This window comes from Triturus cristatus, chromosome 4_2 (assembly GCF_964204655.1).
Source record: "Triturus cristatus chromosome 4_2, aTriCri1.1, whole genome shotgun sequence".
In the NCBI taxonomy this organism is placed as follows: Eukaryota; Metazoa; Chordata; class Amphibia; order Caudata; family Salamandridae; genus Triturus; species Triturus cristatus.
The window spans coordinates 48,060,246-48,066,245 of record NC_140586.1 but is presented as its reverse complement, the minus strand read 5'-3'; the positions used below and the strand labels follow the sequence as shown (position 1 = coordinate 48,066,245).

Here is a 6,000-nt window from a genome sequence, read left to right as displayed (position 1 = left end):
GGCTGTTGAAAAATGAAATCCGTGTTTGTTCTGCCCCATGGCTTTTTCAAAAAAGACAAAAGCGTGGACTAAGGCCTCCGGAACTTCTGCCAGCCAGCAGCTTTGACTGACCGGGGGCAGCCAGCCCCGGGGTGCCCGGCTGCAGCGGGTGAGCTGCGCTCCAAAGAGGGGTGCAGTAGTCGCCAATGAGAACATTCCCAGACAGAAGACACCCGGCTCAGTTCACCCTCGGAGACACCACCCAGCAGCAGCTCACCTCCATCACTGGGGACAAGAAGCTGGCCCTGGACTTTGAGATGCTGAAGTCACCAGATGGCTCGAAAGACGGCACGAGTGAGGCTTAAATGTAAGTATTTGGGGCTGGGCACCAGCATTGGGACACACGACCTCATGAACTTTGGAGTTGGCTCATCTGCGTGGTGGTCTGTGAAGCTTTGTCATTGATTACGGGTTGGTTTGAATGGGCAGCATACTCCTTTTGACACTGGGTTGGTTTGTAGTGGCTTTGCCTTCATCCCCATTGATTTGATATGGAGAGTAGGTATCTGCAGACACTGGATTGGTCAGAGGCAGAATGATATTAACAGGTCGGTGGGGAGCAGGGGAACCCCCGTTGACATTGAGTTGGTTGAAAGTGGAGGGCTCTCCACCGTCATAGGATCGGTGTTCATGGAGTTGCCTTAATTGACGATGGGTTGGCGGGGTTTCCTTGAGTCGGATGACGATACCCAAGTTAACAATGGGTTGAAGCGAGTGAGTTTCTGCATCAGCGCCCTGTGCCACAATGTTTGTTGCCCCCCCCCCAATGACCACCTCCACCACGGATTCTCTCACTAGCACCCTTTAACAGTGACCAAGTCTCCATAACCGCACTCTCTCAGACGCATTGAATTAGTTATATAGCGCCACTCATACCAGTGTAGGGTGTCCGAGCACTTTGCATCACACACACACATTACACAGAGACAATCAATCATACGTGTGTAAATCAGTGTATAGGAAATGTTACATACGCCAAAGGACTAAAAGTGTAGGAGTCGCATGTCATCCATACTGGTAGGCAGTATAGTTGAAGAGTGCTTGGTGTGGAGAAGCAAAAACTCAAAAGAAACAGCATAGTTGGGAGTTTTCTTTAATAATAATTGATTTCTAGCCAAATTAACCCCTTTTTGCAACATTAATCAATGTTCTAATAATGTATACTTTGCAGTGTGTATGCAGTTCTAGGATGAAAGTTAATAGCTCACTATTCTATATTAGGACTTTAAGTTATAAATTGCAAGTAACCTGCTGATCTGTTTACATCATACACACTGTGTAATCTACTGGGTACACGTTCTTTGCAGCAGGCATATTAACCCTCTGCCCTAACTTCACCTAAGTCAAAACCTCAACTATACAAAATGCTGATCTCTCTCCAGGAAGATAATTAATCACACCAGTTATCTTGACATTTATGTGAGGCCTGGTAATTGCTGGAGGAAAGAAAGGCTGCAGCAGGTGCTTCAACAGCATAATAAACTTTCAAACAGGGCGCCCCCAGGAAGCCAGCACCCGGTGCGGTGGCACCGGTCGCACCGCCCTAAAGCCGGCCCTGTTCTGCATTGATATTGGGTGGGTGCAACATAGGTATTGTCATTGACGTTAGGTTTGTTGCCAGGAGAGTAGAGCTGTCTTTTCAACAATGAGTTGGCTGGGGTGTGGTTATCTTCATGATAGTGGTTTTGTGGCAGTGGAGCTGCCTTGAACAATGGCTTGGGGCAGTGTAGGTATCTTCATTGATATCGGGTTTTTGTGGGGGAGTGGAGGTGTTTTCAACAGTGGGTTGGGGAAGTAGTTATCTTTATTGACATTGGGTTTGTGTGGGTAGTGGAGGTATGTATATTCAATATTGGTTGGCGGGGAGTGTCTGTGTGGAGTGGAGGTGTCTTCAACAATGGGTTGCTGTGGGAGTAGTTATCTTTGACATTAGATTTGTGTGGGGAGTGGAGGTGTTTTCAACAGTGTGTTGGGGGAGTAGTTATCTTTATTGACATTGGGTTTGTGTGGGGAGTGGAGGTGTTTTCTAGTGGTTTGGGGGGAGAAGTTACCTTTATTGACAATGGGTTTGTGTGGAGTGGCGGTATATTCAACATAGGTTGTGGGGAGTGTCTGTGTGGAGTGGAGGTGCCTTCAACAATGGGTTGGTGTGGGAGTAGTTATCTTTGACATTGGGTTTGTGTGGGAAGTGGAGATGTTTTCAACAATGGGTTGGGGGAGTAGTTATCTTTATTGACATTGGGTTTGTGTGGGGAGTGGAGGTGTTTTCAACAATGGGTTGGTGGGGGAGTAGTTATATTTATTGACATTGGGTTTGTGTGGAGTGGAGGTGTATTAAACATTGGTTGGCGGGGAGTATCTGTGTGGAACGCTGGGGTCTGCTACAGTAGGTTGGCGGGGCGTAATTCTCTTCATTGACAATGCGTTTGTGTGGAGTGGTGGTGCTTCAACAATGGGTTGGCAGGGAATATAGTTATTTCATTGACAGTGGGTTTGTGGAATTAGAGCTGCATTTAACAAGAGGCTGTTGGGAGTGTAGTTACTTTCGTTGACATTGGGTTTGTTGGAGTGTAGGTGTCTTTTAATGTGCTGGCAGGGAATGCCATTATCGTCATTGACGAACAAGTTACTTACCTTCGTAACAATATATCTGTAAAAGACATATATTAGTTATAGATTCCTTACCTTAGAATTACCCCCAGGCGTAAGACTGGATACAGAGAACTTTTCTGCAGCAGTACCCCTGCGTGTCGGTAGGTCGACTCCGCTTTCGTTGTTGGCGTCATGATCGCCGGAATGACATCGCGGTATCTACTTATACCCCGCCCCTGTGCACTGACGTCGGTTGTTTACACGACATTCGACGTCAGAAGCTCAGAGCCATGCAAGACACAGACCACTGGTGCACAAAACTAGGGCCCTGAAAGGGAGTCTCTTACTCGAGAAGTCAGTTCGCAGAACTGGGAAGATGGGTGGGGCGGTAAGGAAGCTACAACTAATATGTCTGTTACAGATATATCGTTACCAAAGGTAAGTAACTTGTTCATCTAAAAAAGACTTTTCGTTATAGATTTCTTACCTTAGAATAGATACCCCAGCAATACCAACCCCGGAGGAGGGTCTGCAAACTAAGTTCACACCAGAAAGTCCTCGAGTACTGAACGGCCAAAGAAGTAGTCTCTCCGGACCTGACTACCCAGGCAGTAATGCTTAGTGAACGTGTGCAGTGATGCCCATGTGGTTGCCTGTCAGATGTCACTGAGGGGGATGCCACCTCCCAAAGCAGTAGTGGCTGCCGTTGCCCTGGTGGAAGGTTCCTTTTTCGCCAAGGAGTAGCAGATTTTAATGCAAAGGACAACCCATCGAGAGATGGTCCATTTTTGCACAGCCAGGCCTTTCTTGGCGTCCACATAGCCAACAAAGAGTTGATCGTCCACCTGGAATTGTCTTGTGCGATCCAAATAAAAGGATAATGCACGTTTTAGATCCAGACGGTGGAGTCTCTCCTTCTCCTTGGAATAGGGTGAGAAAAAGGTGGGCAAAGTGATGGTCTGTCCTATGTGGAAAGAGGTAACCACTTTGGTCAGAAAAGAAGGTCTAATTCAAAGGGCAACCTTGTCCGGATGAACAGCAAGGAAAGGAGATTTAGAAGAAAGAGCCTGAAGCTCACTCACCCTGCGAGCAGAGGTGATGACAATCAGAAAAGCAGTCTTTAAGGTCAAGAGTGTGAGAGGACAATTATGTAGTGGCTCATAAGGAGCACGCATAAGGTAAGTTAAGACTAGATTCAAGTCCCGCTGGGGCATTACGAAAGGAATAGGAGGAAAGAGGTGAGTAATGCCCTTAAGAAATCTATTTACAATAGGGGACTTGAAAAGAGAAGGCTGATCAGGAAGGCGAAGAAAGGCGGAAATGGCTGAAAGATAGCCTTTAAGGGTGCACAGAGCAAATCCCTGCTGGGCCAAAGAAAGTATGAAGAGGAGAACCTCTGAAAGAGGGGCAGAAAGGGGATCCACAGCCTTTGCTGTGCACTATTCCCAAAATTTGTTCCATCTATAGGCGTATACTGTTTTAGTGGAGGGATACTTGTCTGCCAAGATGACATCACAAACTTCGGGAGGAAGGTCAAAAGCTGTCAACTGTCACCGCTTAATCTCCACGCAAGGAGGTGGAGGCTGGACAGGTTCGGGTGGAGGACCGTCCCCTGTTGCTGCGACAGAAGATCCTTCCGAAGAGGCAGTCTGATTGGAGGATCGCTGGCCATGTTCAAGAGCTCGGGATACAGGCTCTTCGTGCCCAATCCGGACCCACAAGAATGACTTGGGCCCAGTCGCTGTTGATCTTCTTCAGCACTCTAGGTAGAAGTGGTATAGGCGGAAAGAAGATCGCAATTCCACTCGCGACGAAAAGCGTTGCTGAGCAAGTGCCGCCTTCCAACACGTAGAACTACTGACATTGCGCGTTCTCTTTGGTGGCGAACAGACCTAACCAAGGCTCTCCCCACTGCTGAAAGAGACCTTGCACCACCTCCGAGTGAAGACGCCATTCGTGATCCATCATTCACCCGCGATTGAGTTCGTCCGCCCTGGCGTCCAGGGAACCTGCCATAGGGTACACAACCCCAACCCGCCCTGTTTGTTGCAGTACTACATGGCAGTGGTTTTGTCTGTGAACACCTGCACTACTCTTCCTTTGACAGAAGGAAGGAATGCTGTCAGTGCAGGACGGATCACCCGGAGCTCCAGCAGGTTGATGTGGAGCCCAGACTCGGCCAGAGGCCTCTGATCTCCGCCTCCACCATGTGGCCGCCCCCTCCCAGAAGTCATGCACCTGTCACCACTGTGAAGTCTGGTTGGGGAAGGGAGAGGGATCTGCCGTTGACCCAATCAGGTGCGACTTTGGCATGTTGATAGTGAACCCCTAGCGAATGCAGGAGGTCTGCCGCAGTCTGGAGGTGGGAGACGACAGCCTGGGGCGAGCCCGCCTTCAACAGCCGGTCGTCGAGATAGGGAAGACTGGAACATCTGATCTCCACAGATGAGCTGCGACCACCGCCATCATTTTCGTGAACACCCAAGGGGCACTGGTAAGGCCAAAGGGGAGCACGGTAAATTGAAAATAGTCGTGGCCTATCGTGAACCATAGGTAACGCCTGTGGGCTGGCAGTACGGGAATGTGGAAGTAAGCGTCCTGCAAGTCCAACGCTACCATCCAGTCTCCATGGTTGAGGGAAGACAGGACCTGAGCCAATGTCAATATCTTGAAGTTCTCCTTCCGGAGGAAGCAGTTGACGTCCCTGAGATCCAAGAAAGGATGCAGGCCTTTGTTCTTCTTGGGCACCAGGGAGTAGTGGGAATAACAACCACAACATACTTCTGGGACAGGGACTCGCTCGATAGCTCCCTTGGCCAAGAGAACCGTAACTTCCTGACGGAGAAGGGCCAAGTGATCCTCTGACATGCGATGGAGTGTTGGTGGCACGGAGGGAGGGGTAGTCTCGAAGGGGAGGGAGTAGCCCCTTCGAGCCCCTTCGTGATGTTGTGCCAGTGAGGGAGGTGACAGCGGATCCTGCCGCCCACTGGCAACTGGTTGCCCTGAAAGGTCGGAATAGGAAGACTTAGAGGCTGATGCAGAGGGGGCACTGTGGTACTGGCACAGAGGCTGGGTAGCTTGCGTCGGCCTGTGGCCCTGGGTGGAACATGGTGGGGCACCCCTTTCATTGCCACGAAAGGGGCAAAAGGCAAACTGCACAGGTCGAGAGGGGGCAGCGAGGCCCAAGGATCTGACCGTAGCTCTAGAATCCTTGAAGCGCTCTAGCGCACTGTCCGCCTTGTCGCCAAATAGGCGATGGCCATCGAAGGGCATGTCCAAAAGGGTCGATTGGACATCCCCAGAAAAGCCAGTGGATCTCAGCCAGGCATAGCACCCTAGGTCTATTGACGTAGAAATTGTTCTACCCAG

At 49.8% G+C, this 6,000-nt stretch overlaps 1 protein-coding gene across 1 annotated transcript in view; it reads left to right on the top strand.

The window, feature by feature from the left end:
• The first annotated feature begins 202 nt into the window (after nucleotides 1-202).
• DDN (dendrin) overlaps nucleotides 203-6,000 on the top strand; it is a 102,888-nt gene continuing 97,090 nt past the window's right edge. The window contains exon 1 of the mRNA XM_085600408.1: nucleotides 203-346. The gene's annotated coding sequence lies outside the window, so the exon portion shown is untranslated. The remainder of the gene's footprint in view (nucleotides 347-6,000) is intronic.